The 17,158-nt window shown below is 42.8% G+C and overlaps 1 pseudogene across 1 annotated transcript; it reads right to left on the bottom strand.

The window, feature by feature from the left end:
• Positions 1 to 1,888: 1,888 nt before the first annotated feature.
• On the bottom strand, positions 1,889 to 6,705 carry LOC306957853 (cytoplasmic 60S subunit biogenesis factor ZNF622 pseudogene; annotated as a pseudogene). The gene is made up of 2 exons: positions 6,699 to 6,705; positions 1,889 to 2,685 (listed from the first exon to the last, which is right to left on the bottom strand). The product of its transcript is annotated as a cytoplasmic 60S subunit biogenesis factor ZNF622 pseudogene (transcript).
• Between the last annotated feature and the right edge of the window lie 10,453 nt (positions 6,706 to 17,158).

Here is a 17,158-nt window from a genome sequence, read left to right as displayed (position 1 = left end):
AAGCCTGCAGGCTGCTGGTGCCAGTGCTGTCACCTTTCATGCTGCCGGGTCCCTCTCATGCACTGATGTGACCAGCAGTGCCTCAATGGGGTCGTGCTGGAATTTGGTGCATTCTGACAACCTACAGCCTGGAATCATCCTGCAGTTACAAAGCTCCCAGAAAATCCTTTTGCCCCACTGAGCCAAAACATTCAGACTTCAGTGCAACCAGCTGAATTCTTCAAGCTCTTGGGTTTCTCGTTTCACTCGCTCTTGCTGTTGGGATGACAGGGAAGATGGACCTACACTTAGATATCAAGAGACACAACCACCAAAACCATAGATCGCAGAAGTGATTAAGTAGGAAAATATTTCAAAAATATCTCCGAGTCAGATATGGAAAACTCATGAATAGCAAATGGTTTCAGCAGATATTTTTCTGACAAAGTTTGGATCTAGGAAGCTCTGTCCTGTTTGATTGGTGCCATACATAAGTTCAGCCATTCATATGACTCCAGCCCTCCGCTGGGGATAGCAGAACACCCAATGCTCACAGAAGCACAGCCCTGATGTCCCCGTGCTGGTAAGCCTGGTGGACCATCCAGCAGGCCAAGCTCAGTGAGTTTTGATTTGTTCTTCCATAGCTGCTGTGTGGTACTGATATAACAAACACAGAATCTCTGAGTCAACAGAAATCTGCAAGGAGAAGCTGTTTTCCACAGCTTTGTCAAGTGCTTAACAAGGTTATATAACTGGACATTAGGTCTTAAACTAACCATCAATTTTATTTTTTGTCTAAAAGGAGGTAAAGAGGAGGAAAGAGAACCATCCACATGTGTCCTCTAAACACGTGTGTTGTGCCAGTCAAAACTACATGATGTCCAAGTTTCCATTAGAGAATTATCTCTACAGTTGACTGACTATGGCCCAGTGTGATTTTCCCATCTTGCAGGAGTATTTGAGCTACTTGGTTCAGGATTAATCCTGATTAGCAGTGAGTGTATACCTTTGGGAACAAATATTTTTTTTTCTCCTGCATGTGTTTTGTCTCTTTCTCCTGTGGGAGGACACACACTCCTTTTCATAACTCAAGAGCCTGGAAGCACATTCCCCACCAAAATCCCCAAACAACTCTATTTACCTCATGAAACTCCTTTACAGTGTAAGCTTTTCAGGGCAATACTGCAGGATGTTTGAGCTGTGCTTAGCAAAACGCATCCTGAATGTCTTCATAGAATCATAGAATCATAGAATCGCAAGGTTGGAAAGGACCTACAAGATCATCTAGTCCAACTGTCTCCTCATCACCCCTTGCACTAAATCATGTCATGCAGCACGTCATCCAGGCGCCTCTTGAACACTGCCAGGGACGGCGACTCCACCACCTCTCTGGGCAGCCATTCCAGTGCCTGACCACTCTCTGAGAGAAATAGTACTTCCTTATGTCTAATCTAAACCTCCTCTGGTACAACTTGTGGCCATTACCCCTTGTCCTGCTTGTTGCCTGGGAGAAGAGGCCAAATCCCTCTTTACCACAACCTCCCTTCAGGAAGTTGTAGAGTGCAGTGAGGTCTCCCCTGAGCCTCCTCTTCTCCAGACTGAACAATCCCAGCTCCCTCAGCCGCTCCTCATAAGACTTGTGCTCCAGACCCCTCACCAGTTTTGTTGCTCTTCTGTGGACACGCTCCAGCACCTCAACATCTTTCCTGTAGTGAAGGGCCCAAAACTGAACGCAGTACTCGAGGTGCGGTCTCACCATTGCTGAGTAGAGGGGGATGATCACTTCCCTGCTCCTGCTGGCCACACTATTTCTAATGCAGGCCAGGATGCCATTGGGCCTCTTGGCCACCTGGGCACACTGTCAGCTCATGTTCAGCCGAGCATCAACCAACACCCCCAAAATAATAAATTATTTTATATCAATACAATTTTTTAGTCCTCTGAGATCCACAAGGTACTCTATGTCTGGAATGAAGAAACTGTGAACTTTTGTCATATGGGCCACGTTCTTCGTGAGAGTTCTGGAATGGTGGGAACAGAACAAGCAGTCTGTGACCGGTATGGCCCCAATGGCACAAGTGCTTTCAGCTTCTGCTTGCTTCTCCTCCTCTTCTCCCACGCCTTCCATCTCTTCTTCAGAGCTGAAGTCTTCATCAGAATCCATGTCTTCCCAGCCTTCTTCTGAATCCTCTTCTTCCTCTGCTTCCTGTTTTGACAGCTTCTTTGCTTGTTGTTCAAACCATTGTATCCGCTGAGGCTTCTCAGTTCATTCTTTACTCTACAATGGACTGGCGCTTTCCACAGGAACTGGAGAGCTGCTTGTATGGTTAGGAGGAAAGGGCGCCTTCTTTGGAGATGAGGATGGCTGAGCTCTAATGGCTTGCTGTATAGTTGCATTCATTTCATCTTTGTCTACACTCTCCACTGTGAACCCCTTTTCCAGGTTCTTCTCATTTAATATTTTCACCTTCTTGCTGATGACTTGAACAGCTTTCTTCTCCAGATCCAGGTGCTTCTTGGACTTCAAGTGATTCTCATAGGTGTTGAAGGTGGAGAATCTCTTGCTGCAAACCATGCAGTAGGTGGCAGTGACTTTGTCCCGCTCCTCAGCCACAGCCCTTTGTGCTAAGATTCTCTCCTGGAAGTTCTCAGCAGTGACAGAAGGCATGTCGGCAACCTTGTGCTTCAGGTTGTAGCAGTGCCAGTCTTCTTACAGTTCTTTCAGAAATAAAATATATTTAACAATAATCTCACCAATGCTATCCAAGCAAGAAACCAGCCTTACCCAAAGGACCAGAAGCTGGGGACTTTATGCACAGAGCCAGTCTCTTAGGCTTTGGCCTCCATCCTCTTTCCCTGGGAATGGGAAGATTCATTCTCCAGGTTAGCCAGAATCTGATACAGTTATCATTGTGAATTTGTCTCACTGTGAATCACGAGTTTTCTGTCTGGAGGTATTTCCCAATAGTTTTCCTGGGAATGGGGCTCTTCTGTGAGTTCTCTGGGTTTGAGAGAGCCTTTCATCAACATCTGCCCAAGCCTCGCTTTGCAGTTTGCAGTACATGGGAGAGTCCTGAGGTGATGAGAAAGCTGGAGGCTGAGATCTCCTAAGCTCCGGTCTCTTTCCTCCAAGAGACTTCAAACTGACTTCGGGTACTTTATGCTAGCTATATCTCTTCTGTGGCAAAACTGAGAGGGGATGATCTGGCTTCATGCACTTGTAAAAAGCTTGAGAACTAAGAGCATTAACTTCTCCATGCTGACTAAAAAAAGGCTTGCTAAACATGTTGAAACCAATTGAGGAGCAGAGCCAAGTTAATCCTGGAAAATGCTCACGGTAGCTCCATGACGCACAGCCATGCAAACTCAGAGTGGTATTGCTAACGATCTGCTCTGAAAGAACAAGGAGAAGATGCAATGAAATTCTGCGGAGGGGGACAGCCCTCAGGGTTGTGTGAGTGGAAGTGAGGGCTGCTGCTACGAAGCTTCTCACACTGCATCTTTATTATTTTGCCCTTCCTAACATAAGATGTTCTCTGTAGGGAATTTTTGACGTTGTTCCATCTGCCTTCTGAATTCAGGCTCAGGGAGGCCAGGCAAAAGTTACTAGAAACAAATGCTTTCTCCTTTGTGGGGGCTGTGGGTTCTGGTCTCCTCCCTGAAGAACATTTTGTACGATGCTACTGTTCATTATTATGCAGTTGTACAAATAGCACCTAAATACCTGCAGTGCCCCAAACACTGTACTTTTGAGGAATAACAGTTAGTCTCCATTTTTAACTCTCTAGCTGAAGCATCAGAAGGCATATTCATAGTGGACTAAATATATTTGGGTGAAATATCCACTCTTCTTTGAAAATAATTGTGAGAAGCTATAAGCTCTTCCATGAAAACAGCTCACTGAAGCAATAGCACCATCCAGCCAAAACATGTGTTCATATCAAGGTTCACATGAAGACATGTGAAGCTCCTGAAGAATGTGCACAGTATAGAAAGACGTTTGCTAGGCATAGCCTTAATAGAGGGCTCTGTGTCAATGCATACAAAAATGCAATGAACACAAAGAAAAAGAAAAAAAGAAGCAGAAATAAAACCTCAGATAGATACAGAATTTTGGAGAGTGGAATGATGGGAAATGTCAGAGAGAATGGGCATATGGGATCCAAAAAAGGCTTGGAAGTTTGAGAAAAGAGCTACTGATGGCTTTAAAATAGGAGAAATTTAAATTAGATGTTAGGGTTTTTTTTTACAGATAGGACAGTGAGGCGCTGGCACAGCTGCCCAGAGAAGCTGTGGTGCCCCATCCCTGGAGGCTCAAGGCCAGTTTGGATGGGGCCCTGGGCAGCCTGAGCTGGTGGGGGGCAGCTCTGCCCATGACTGGGGTTGGGGTGGGTGGGCTTTGAGGTCCCTTCCAACCCAAACCATTCTGTGATTCCATGATTCTATGGCTGTGTGTGACTCCCCTTGGGAACAAGCAGGCCTCCTTTTGGTCCTTTTAAATTAAAGGAACTGAATCCAGGAAGAAACCATCATTAATTATTTCAACACAATCAGTACAAGGGACCTCAAAACTTTGCTAGTAATTTGAGTAAAATGGAAGTTACAAATGCTAGAACAGGAATCTGCCACTTGTGCTCATTTTTAACATGCTTTATTTCCACCAGTGAGTTCTCAATAAGCAAAAAAAGCCCTTTCCACAATGGAAATTATCTTCTAGAAAGTACACTGCTCCAGTAATAAACAGACATCACCCATGTGATGTGATGTATTCTACGACATCTGTACCACACAACTTGAATTTCAGACTCCAAATAGTTTATCACACCTCTATTTGGTTCAGCTTCTTTGAATTAGTTTCTGTTGCCTTGCTGTTCAAGGACAACAGCCGGTTTAAGCAAACATTATCCTCCTTGTACAAACAATGCAGAAGTCCTCTGATGGTATTTGTTGGTTGGAATGGTTTCCATAGGGTCCACTTCCTCAAGACCCTGCTTAATTTTCAAATTTGCCCTCCAACCAGATTATTCAATCACATTCTTACAGTCTGCAAAGTCAGCTTAAGCAGCTCCCAGACTTCAACGTGGTAAGACACGAGGTGTCTTCTTTAGTGCGTCACCTACACGCCTCAGCTCTCCATAGATAATTGGAATGCAAATGATGAATCTGCAGCTTAGCTATAGAGCCTTTAAGGATCTCAGTTTTCTTATTGATAAAGCAGGAGCTGCCAAGCATTGCTTTATGTGTCACTTTGCCATAAATACTATAGCCTAAGTAATCACAAGCTGGTATTAACTCTCCACCAGACTGACATCTATAGAAGGTGAATTTGGGCCAGTGTCTTGGATGAGAACCCCCCCCTTTTGCTGCTGTTCTCCATAGTTGGGACACAAGAGCCGAGAAGGCAGGATAGATCTGACTTTTTTCACTTGCATCATGAATGGCACAGAGTGCATGATATGGGCCCAGGGAAAGTTGTCTGGGTATGCATGTCTCTATCTTCTCAGCTGGCCAGGCAGTCTCTTTTGGTGAGTTTCCACAAAGTAGAAAATAAAAAGGCAAAATCTGAGACTGAAATGAATATCTATTCAGTGCCAGTATTTGCTAGTTTTTTTTTGAGAAAAATAAGAAATGCTATTAACAGCTCTAAACAGTATTACTGATTCTTGCTTGAAGGCGCCACACAACCCATCTCATGGCATGTTAGAGATCTCATGTATGCATTCATCTCCCTTTTCTTCTCCAGTGAGTCCAAATCTGCCTGCTTGGCTACAGTGAGCATCAGTAGAACCACTTGGTTTCTCAGGCTCGCATACCTCTTTGCAAGTCTCTCTACAGCAAAGGCATTTCCATCACACTTCTCCTTAGGCACGTATTTAAGATTGTTATGGGCAAAGCAAAAGCATGGGCTGCTTTAGCAGGACCACAAATACCTGACAATGAGTGACATCAGTGGAAATCAAGGACCAGAGTCCAAAGGTCTGCAAAGTTTTTCTCAGTTTGTGTTCAGATGAGATTTAAATGCAATGGCCTCCACTCTTTCCTTCCTTTCTCTGCTGCAAATCAAAACAAATTTTCCTGAAACTAATGGAGTGTATGCTACAAAAAGCATTCTATCAGAGTGGGAAATTGCATCTACTGCTTTCCCAAATTAATGTGCCTCCCCTCCCTCTCTATGACAATGAGTTGATTTGATAGACATCTTCTAACCTGTGTGACCTTCCTTTTGCATTCTTCACAGTGAGATTTCTTCTGCTTCTTCTCCACTCGGTACTGCTCTCTAATCTGACGACAAGGCAAAGTGTGGAACCGGGTGAGAAAAAGTCCTGAGGCTGTTTTCATTAACATGGAGAAAAGATTCAGAATAGCCTTGTTACTTGGACGGTTTAAAAAAAACAACAACATAGCAGAGAAACATCAATAGCACTCATTCTGTTGTTTAAGTCAGCTCTGATCCATCCATCAATAGTTTGAGGACTTTAAGAGGCCATGGGGCTCTACTGCACAGACACGTTTTGCTGCTGTCCTTGTCACTGAGCTCAAAGGCTCATTTTCCTGAGGAAGACACAGAGGAAACTTCTTTAGGAACAGAAATTTTCCTGTTATTCCCAAAGGAGGAATATTCACAAGCAACATTTTGGTTCACATCACCAGCTCATGATAGTTTGGTTGTTGCAAGTTCAGGGCTTGGATATGGCCCTGCCCATGCATCAAGAACTCACATGCCATGGCCAGATTGCACCTCATGTGTGGGCAGAGTTAGGCTGTAGTCATATTTCCCATCCAGGATGACACAGAATCGTAGAATCATTAAAGTTGGAAAAGACCATTAATACTATCTAGCCCAACCATGACATAGTCCAGACCACACGCCTAGCCAGGCTCTGACCACTTTGCTGAAGCTGCTGTCCTCTATGATGAGTGATGTTTCATCACTCAAGAGGCTTGAAATGGCACACATACTACTTGTAGAGGCAGATAGAGGCTTTTGTTAATTACTCTGACAAATTCCCTTGGAAAAGCTGCAGCATACAGGAAAGGCATCCAATTCCCTGGCTAGCCAGAGGCTATCCAGAATGCACAAGCCCAAGAACCTGACCAGCATACTTAACAGGAGCAAATTTGCTCCAGACTCTGCATACCAATTAGAAGCTATTTTTGGTGTTACTGTACTAGAACCACAACTGGTAGTAGCCCTTTTATTGGATTTATCAGAGCCGTCACCCAGACACCAAAATAAGAAAACAGAGCTTCATGAGCAGACTTTGCAAACTAGCAATGAGTGCTTTGGCAGTGACCCCGATTCAATTGGTTAGATATAGGGAAGCTCCTTTGGAAAGGGAGACTGTGACTGGCTAAATCCAGTAATCACTGATCACCACCAGCTCAGTCTGGTTGGAGCAATTTACCAAAATTAAGATAAGTTCATACCAAATTCATTCCATATCTGTCTGTCCCTCCTTATTACTAACATTTCACAAATAGCACAGAAAATGCAACAGGACAACATTTTACCATATTTGTTAGAACAGAACACTTCATCATTGTCAGGCAGACAACCAAAAGTCCAATGCTGAGGATATGGTGCACCTTTAAAAGGGCACAAACGATTTAACACAAATGAAAAATGAATCTGGCCTGTCTTAATAAAGATCTCGTAAATATACCAAAGAATTACAATGAGATATATCAAGGTAGGAAAGATGTCATTCCAAAACAGACTTTTTCATCAGGAATGCTGTTTTCCCACTTCACAAAAAACATGGGCAGAAGCGGGGGGAATATGCCAGGTAACAAATGAGAGCAAGAATCAAAATTCTGAGGGACGCAGCTAGTGGGCATGGTGGTGATAGGTTGATAGTTGGACTAGATGATCTTTGAAGTCTTCTCTAACCTTAATGATTCTATGATTCTATGCTCTTTGGAGATGCTCATAAAACACCATGAAGTAAAGTCTACTCACTGTCCCTCCAAATTTGTGTATTTTAAATACAAGCATAAATACTTGCACATATATAGCCCAGTGTGTGTGTGAGCGTGCATGTGTGTGCATGCAGCTCCTGAGTCCTGAGAGTTAGAGCTTCACACAGGGAAGAGCAGTACCATCTACCAGCCCACCAATAGTTTCTTACTCCTGTATGAGTTATTACAGCAATGTCAGCAATGATTTTACATTTTGATCTACATTTGTTCAAGCCAGTCAACCTTTTCTCCTAGAATCTCTGCAGCCAACCCCTCATTGCAACCTCTTAATCCTCAGGAAAACCTTGAATTTAAATTATGATATCATCTCCTCCTGTCTGAAACAGCTCTAGGTGTTGTTTTCTGATGGGAAAAACATCTTTTGTATAGCAGAGCTTTGCAGAGGGCTATTGTCTGCAGAGTTAAGAACCTCCCAAGGCCAGAGCAAAAATTAGGCAGTTTACATGCAAAGTCTTCCTGGGGCAATGAAAATGCAGTTAAAAAGTGAGAAAAGATGGCATTAAAGCTTAAGTTTATTGTGTAACACCAGGTATGGATTTCCATAGTATAACTGAGACTGGTATAAGGAGGAGCATGTCTTTCTTACAACAATTTACCCAGCATTCATTTGTTCTTGAAATTTAAATTGCCATCTGATCCAAAACTTGATTCAAAGACAATGCTGCTATGCTTGCAAAAAAGCTTATATTAAGGATTTTCTGTTCTTGTATTCCTGTGCCTTGTCTTCCCATACACATCTGTTGTCCCATTTCCAGCTTTGTGCAGCTGCAAACATTATGGATCAAAGATAATACATGTCCTTTTACAGTGCCACAGAGTAAGGAAGAGCTCAAACATTTAAATAAAGATGCTTTTTCATTGCAGCTCTCTCCAGTTTGACACTTTCCCTCTTTAGTTTGCAGTATTTCCCCTTATCTGGTCATTGAGTACAAAAATGCAGTATAATAAATTTGGTGAGAACACGCAAAAGGAGATTTTACATCCTTAGCACGTTGGGCATAGTATATCAGTTTTTAATGGAACAGACCCAGTGGTATGGTGGTTTGGGGTAAATACTCAGTTTTTTAATTTTTATGAGAAAAAGTAAGAGAGGAAGAAAGAAAAAGAGAGAGAGAGTTCTTTTGCACCTGGGAAATATGAAACTAATTGTTTTTTCCCTTAAGACCCTGCACAGACAATAACACTGTTTCATGAGCATTTTCAAATAAATATATATTGTGAACCAAAAAAAAACCCTACCCTAAACCAATTCTGAAGATTGAATCTCACAAACAAATTTTGCCTTTGAGATTTCAAGCCCAGAAACAAAAGAAGGATTTAAAACGGTCAGAAAGCAGTGCTAATTCTGTCACTTCTGAACAACATTTCTTTTGCTTGTAACAAAATTCTTGAGTTTACTTGTTTAAATTCTTCCCAGATAGCAAGTAGTTTAAGAAGCTTCAATTTCTAGTAGGCCTACAAGTTAGCCCACTTTACGTTGTGAAATTAGTTACAGTCACCACCTGCATATCAAAGGAAGTAATACGGTCCTTAGTAACTGAGAGAAAAAAAAAGACAATTTTTGCTAATGAAAGGATGAGAAAAGATCAACATCATTCTCATCCCTGTATGAAGGAGCAAAATGGACAACCTCCTTCTAGGAAGGACAGATTTTAAACAAATGAGTGAATTGGGAAAAAAAATATCTAATGAAGACTAGGAAGCTACATGGACTATACTTCAAGCTGGGAGATATAAAGACAAGCTACCACCCAACTCAGTTCTCCCTCATTTTTGGAGGATACGGTGTAATGCACCTATTTTTTCAGAACTGAAACAAATCTGCAAATCTGTGTCTGATGGCACTACAGGGGGGAGTGCCAGGCAAGACCTACAGTGGCTTATAATGAACAATATTATAACCTAATTTTAGCTTTACAAACTTGCAGGTGAAGTAGAGGGGATGAACTTCTTTAAATAAGCCCAGCAAGCAGATAGCCTGGACTTACTCACACACTGCACCTCTTAGGGTGGCTGGTTCAAATTAAATCATTAGCTGAGAAGAACTAATCCTGGTAGGTTTAGAAAACCAGATTTAAATTTGGCCTGCTAGCAAAATTCTGAATGTATTTACTCTGGATTCTATTTCTCAACCCATATTAAAGCTCCATAGCATAATCAATTATGGGCTTATTGCAAAGCACAATAGGATTCAATCTCCAGGAATGCCTCAGGGTATGTCTTAGAAGGATGATAAAACTAACAGTAATGGGTCTACAGCTTCTAAGGCTAATTTCCACAGTTACAAATTTTATAAATAAATAGAAGGAATGTCAACTCTCAGTCACTCAGCTTGAGGTCTCTCATACTGATAACTCTTCTCAGGCACTCTTCTGTTTCTCAGATATATTCCACTTTCTGTTCACAAGCCCCTGAGACTTGTTCAAAGCATTTCTATTTCTACCTTTCACGTCGCTAAATGGAGCAACGAACAAATGCAACCAGGAATATAGAGCAAGTACAGGAGAGTCTAGTGCTCTCCCTTGTATTGAAGTTGCATTTCGAGCTACAACTATGCCAACTGCAACTGTGATTTGATGAGATCTCAAACCATGTAGCATGAGGCAGACAACAGAGGGGAGGCTAGCATGCAAAATACAAGAGCTGCAAGAAGTGACATTGGTTTTCTCCAGTATCTCTCTTTGGTGGCTAGAGGACACAAGAAACAAGACTCCTAAACTCCCAGGCTGTCTGCCGGAGTTCATGGGATTACTTCATACCGTGTGAAGGGTAAACATGAGAAGTGTTCTTCCATTCCAATTGCAGCTTCATGGTGGTCTCCTTGTCTGTAGAAGGGTCTGTGCACAATGAAGAACCGGGAAGAAGCTATGGGTGTTAGCAGTGGGTAACTAGCAGGGAGCAGAGGTCCCCACCTACCAATATGTTTCACTATCTAGGGATGTTTTCTTCTTGCTGGAGCTTAGGATGCAGGATGTTGTGGAGATACTGATAAAGCTTCTCACACTCTCCAATTATTACTACTTGCTGCTCTCCAGTGTGACCAAGGCCAGCATATAGGGGAGACTTGGAGCATATGAAGTATGAGGACATGACCAAGATGAGGGTCATCTGGTACAGGGAACCAGGTGGTTTCTCTTCAATACTACCAGTTAGGAAAAAGGACTTTTGGAGGAACAAATGAGCTTCATGTGTCAGCTACTGGTTACATGGCAGCTGCACCACTGCAGCTCTTCTTAGAGATGCCAACACGGAGAAAGGAATATGCTACTCTTACTTGATGGTGTGGTTAAAATCTCAGCAACATTTTGTTTGTGTTGTTATCCTGTGAAAGTTTGCACCAGAAACAATGAAAGCAGAGATACAAGGAGAAAATTTGCTTCAGGTTGCTTTGAAATCCCCCATTATAATGTCATCTGCTGTTAGAATTTTGGACAATGAATGTTGAACTTAAAAGATTAGATTAAAAACCATAGGGAACTAACATGCAATTGAAATGGCCAACAAAAACATATCAAATACACATGACATCTTCAAGATATAATATAATGTGATTAGCAGAAGCTCCATTTGGAATCTGAGAATGTCAAATCCTTGCCCCTGCTTCTCGCTTGGTTTTCTAGCATCACAGTAGTCACTTGATTTGTCTTTCCATGATATCACTGACATACAGTCCTACTTGCTCCTATACCTAGCTGTGAAATGGAGTTTAAAACAATTAACTACCCACATGTCTTATTTGATGCCAAAATTAATTAGTTCCTTTGTCTATGAAGAATTCTAATGCTGTTATTGCCATCAGAGTATTCCTTCTAGACAGTAATTGCATTTTATGAGGATACTAATAATGTTTCTATGCAGTTACACAATGGCTGTCTTATCACCTACAAAGAGCATCATGCTTTGCATTGGATGTTTACATACAAGAAGAGGAAACCTTGGAGGAGGGGAAATTCCCAAACTCTTTCACCAAGAAACCCTCAGTGAAAGACAAGTTTGCTACCAAAATCTTAGGGGAGTTCTATATTTATAAACATGCACATATTTCTATCCCTGCACAAGTTCAGCAAAAACTGTCCTGCACTTTGAGACATCTGTATTTTAAAACACTACATACACTTTCCACCTACTGATACACAAGAGCTGTGCATGGTGAAATAGCAAACTGCCTACTCATTATTCAAAGCCTCTCTAAGCCAGCGTTTCAAAAAGGCAGATAGATCATTTTTGGAGCCTCTTTTTGTAGAGCTGAAAATTGCCAGAGAGCATTCTGGCTGCTTCGTATCTCATAAAACTGTGGTATCACATTACGAAGGATTGCAGGGTTGCAAGTCACAGTTAGCACCAAGGCTGATGGTTGAACCCTGTATGTTAAGTTTTCAGTCTATTAGCCCACTTGCTGCCCCTTTCAGCTTCATTTTTAGCGGAATCCCACAGACTGGGAATTGCTCAGATAAATAAAGTGTGGTACTTGCTCCCCATTCAAGTAAATCCAGCTCTTTGCAAGTACTGATAGGCCAGTGACTTCGGGAAAAGGACCCACTGGCTCTTTCATCTGTCAGTGTAATCCCCCCTGAATTGTCAGTGGTACCATTTGCATGGAGAGACTTGCAGAACAAAGCAAAATTTTCTTTGTGTCATTAATGTCATTCCCAGTTCTGGGCTCTGCAGTTGCACCTATGCCAGAGGAAGACAATGTCATTTCTCCAGGAGCTACTTTCTGAGACTGCAGCTGTGGGGTGCAAAGCCCAAATCACCAAGCTTGCCCAGGAACACAGACAGAGTCACTACTAGAGTAAGAAGCAGTGCAGGACAACATGGTGGTCTCCTGGGTCTTTAATATGTCTATCATGTGGAGTGTCGTAGAGCTGAACAATATAGGCCTTTTAATTAGAGGTGGAGGCAGATACCTCATGCATCCATGCCAGAAATATCCAACCTGCCTGCTTTAAATAGCTTTTCATCCATGGCCGAGCTCTTTAAACTTTCTCCTTTTATTAAAACAGCTCAACTGAGACCATTTTAATGTGCCCCCATCTAGTTATTTTATTGGAAAATATTAAAAGTGTGGACCAGGTGAAATTAAATGCTTTGAAAGTGGAAATCAAGCAGTACTTTCAGTTTTTAAAAGCAGCTTCCCTTCCTCGTGCTGATGCACTTAATATTATCCTCTTATTTAAGAGGTATTGTTTGAGCCAAAATTGTGAATAACACTGTAATGGGCACGAACAAAGGAAATGATAAGTAAGAAGAATATAGCTCGTTAGAGAGAGTGTGATTAAAAGGATAAATGGACTTACAAAGGCTTGGGCCATTTTTCTCTGGTTATTAACCAATCCTCTTAGCATTCCCTCCACAAACGTGCCAAGGCTGTGTAGGAATAAAGGCAGGAGAAGCCAAGTATAGCAGGTCCTGCTCTGGCCACTGCCATCAGCAGGTCACCTCTGAGGAGACTGAAAGGGGTGCACAGAGCAGAGCCTTTCTTTCTGGTAGAGCAGCTGTATCCCTTGTGGAAAGGACTGAGGTAAGATGCCACTTCCCAGACTGGCATGTCCTGGTGAAGGCTTAGCTTGGCTGATGGAGTCAACGGTGCTAGTCCCACCCCTGTGCCAGGTAGTGTACGTGCCCAGGAAGGATGGGAATCTATCCACATTGTTTCTCTCCAGTGAATGCCCCAGCTCCTTCAGTTATGGGCAAACCCTGGAACAGCTGTCCAAACATTCAAGGAGCTTTCCCACACTGAGCAGGCATTCCCTTTGGCATTGAAATAACATACACACTGGTGGTAGAGCAATCAGTGTCTGACACACTTGGTGCATAACACCCTTTCTAATTAGAGGTGTGACATGGTGTTGGTAGTGGGATCTATCACATTTTTGTGGCTTCCATTATCCAACACGAAGAAACACTCCTCCAGACAAAAGCACAGAATCAAGATTGATTGGACTAGATAATCTTGAAGGTCTTTTCCAACCTTCATGATTCTAGGATTCTATGAGCAGGCATGGTGGGGGTGGGATAATGGTTGGATTAGATGATCTAAGAGGTCTTTTCCAACCTTAATGATTCTATGATTCTACGATCCTAAGATCTGGCAAAGAGCAGTCTCTGGAGCTGCAGAGGGAGTGAGGGAACTACGGGGCACAGGGTGAGTGACACAAAAGGGCATATTCTGGTGTCATCAAGCTGTAAAGTCTTAACCATTAAAACATGGCGATCCCACCTACCCTGGCCTTCGGTGAACATGATACAAGACGCAGAGAATTCATTATGTTGTGGTCCCACTGAAAGGACAGCTGTAGACATTCATATCATGGTGCTCTCACAATAAAGGAAAGGAGAGCTGTGGGAATAGTGCCATTGCACTTTTTTAATGAGCAAAGCAATAAGGACATAGTAATACAAATAAAAAATGTAAAATATGACTTCGATTTGACCTAAAGAGGATATGGGATATGGACAATAAATAAAACATTTCTGAAACTAAGGAATAAATCTATCTGTGGGAATTCTTAGGGAGGGGAAAAAAAGCATTCATAAAAATTCACTCCTCTCTGAGCTGCAGCCCTGAACCTCCCATGCACTAGATGGGAGACACTGATAAATCTGGGAGGCCATACGTGCCAACCAGCTCATATGTTTTCAGTGAGCAATGACAGGGAGCCAAATTGCTTTATTCCGATTAGTGAAGGTCCTCTGACTGCAAAATACACTATGTGAAAAAAATATTGAGTTTTAGTTCGCTGACACATCAATTTAAGAGAATTATTGCTCTCACATAGAGGCCAAAGCATGTATCTCCCTTCATGTATGTGCAGTAAAAACTAATTGTCAACTTCTACGTAGGGGTGAAAGGAGAGGGAGGGATGGGAACGGTACCCTCCAACCCACAGCAGCATGGTCTGACTTGCGTGCTAGCTCACATCGCAAGCAGCGGGAACTCCTGGCATTTTGTTTTATTCCTAAGCACAAAATTAGCTCCCCATAAAGGGCCTAAGCATGACTCGCATTTCTGAGCTGTTTTTTCTCTAAAGAATTTTCTAGAAAGCTCTTTCATTCAGCTTCTTAGCCATAAAGTCTCACAGATGGCAAAAGAGACCACTAATGAAATCCACGGCCAGATTGTCTCCTGCTGCGGCTTCAATCCCCTCGTGATCCTCGCAGAAGTGATTGTAGGGGGCAGGGTGCCAAGGTGCCTGCGATGGGTGGTCATCCTGGTGCCTTGTCCACTCTGACACCCCATGATGCGATGGAGCCGGCTCAATTATGCCATTTCCCGATTTGCTGCGATGCTCCCCATGCTCAGAGAGATGGGGGAAGGGAGTCCTACACACACTAATACCGCTCAGACAATAGGCATGCGAAATTGATGTTCATGCAATATCTTGAAGTCTCCAGAGATTCGTATTTTAGCTATTGTATGGAGAGCTTTGCTTTCATTGCCTCTCTCCTTCACCTTTGTTTCCCGGCTCGCCGTCTCATCTCCCGCCCTGGCTGGGGCTCTGGCTGCTGCGGGATTGTTCATTGCATATTCAGGAGCTCTACTGGTGCAAAGCAACTCATTTTCATCACCTGAAATCCACACCACGAAGGCAGAAATAATCAAATATTTTGAAAAAAACCACCAAAACTGGTGAAGCAAAACACTGCACATTAATTATTGTGAGGGTTATAGGATAATAGCTAATTATTAATTATGCTTTCCAGCGATTCCTGCCTAGTACTTTATTGAAATCATCACCTAGGCATTGAGATTTGTATTAATTCTTCTAATGCAGCATTTTACAGTCGCAGTATATACCATGTTCCCCTTTCTGCTGGTATGTTTTTCCCTGTTATAAAGTAGGAACTGCTCTTGCCTATGATGAGAAAAGAATTTACATAGCATACAATGTTGGCACTACCAGAAAAAGAGAAAGGGGGAAGATAAGGGAGATTTCTAACGTCAGCTTCCTCTTATCCCCAGTAATTTCTCCACTTCTCCATTTTCTCACAGCAGACCGCCTTTGATTTGCTTTCAAAATGAAGGCCTTGCTGACAGATAACTGTAGGAACAAAGAGGCCCAAAGGTGATAGAGGGCCCCAGGGTGCTGGCCGTGGGAGAGGACACATGCACACCTCAAAGGGGCCGTCAAGGAGGTAGGAGGGCTGGGGGAAGGCAGTGTGAGTGCATGCCAGAAGCGAAAGAGAGAGGAAGAGAGGCAAAGAGGAATGGATGAGCAGGCAGTAAGGTAGTGACAGGGTGTAAAATCTGGCATAGGTTGAAATGCTGGACAGATCTGTCCAGGGCAGGGCTGATAGTCAGGCTTAGGGATGCCACAATACTTTTGCTAGGCCATAAGACCTATGGGTCATTCTATCAGCAGGAGATGAAGAGCTGGAAGCAGGGAGGCAAGTGTTTGGGTTAGAGCAAAGCGTATCAGAAATGCATGCATGGGAGGAGGCCAAAGTACTCCAGGATTTAAAAAAAAAAAAAGGCTAAATAGTTTCTGAGCCACTACTTGAAAGAGCTAAATAGTATTTAAGCATTCAGTCCTTAACAGCACTAACAGAAAGGGAAAATTCTTAATGACAGCATTTCCTACCCAGTCCTTTATCCATATCAGAAATGCATAATAGGAGTTGGGCAATCTAATGGAGATTAACTGCTCAAAAGAAATAACAAACCCAATACTTCCACACGGCGCTGGCTGCCACCTCAGCTCCCTGTCCCCTGGCAGCTTCCCAAACACACAAGTTCGTACTGTGAATGCTGAATTGGAAAAGCTGGAGGGCAGAGCTCCTGTGGAAACCACAGAGGGAGAGCAGGCACGAAGAAAAAGCTTTCTGCATGGCAGGATTTAAACTAGCAGGCACTTCTGCTGGGGAAATAGCCCCACATGCCAAGATGGAGCCAGGAAAAAACGGTCTCACTGGAGTGTTGTTGATTAATCCTACCGTGACCCAAAGAAACAGCAATTTGCTACTTAATTGTAGCTGGCCACAAAAAGGGAAGGAAAAGAGAAAAGAGAGCAGTAAGACAGTGTTTCCTCACTACCTCTAGCTCAGCTTTTTAAAAAATATTATTATTTTGCTTATGGTGACTTATTCTGCATTCAGAGTGTAGATATTTATTTAAATAATAGATATATACCTGCCTCCAGGTACAGAACCTGGCATGCTACAAAGCATGTAAACAAATTAAAGCTGGGCTCAGTGCCCA

Source organism: Tetrao urogallus, assembly GCF_951394365.1.
Source record: "Tetrao urogallus genome assembly, chromosome: 1".
NCBI classification, from domain to species: Eukaryota; Metazoa; Chordata; class Aves; order Galliformes; family Phasianidae; genus Tetrao; species Tetrao urogallus.
Note: the sequence above shows the minus strand (reverse complement) of the source record. Positions and strands in the feature narration are given on the sequence as shown.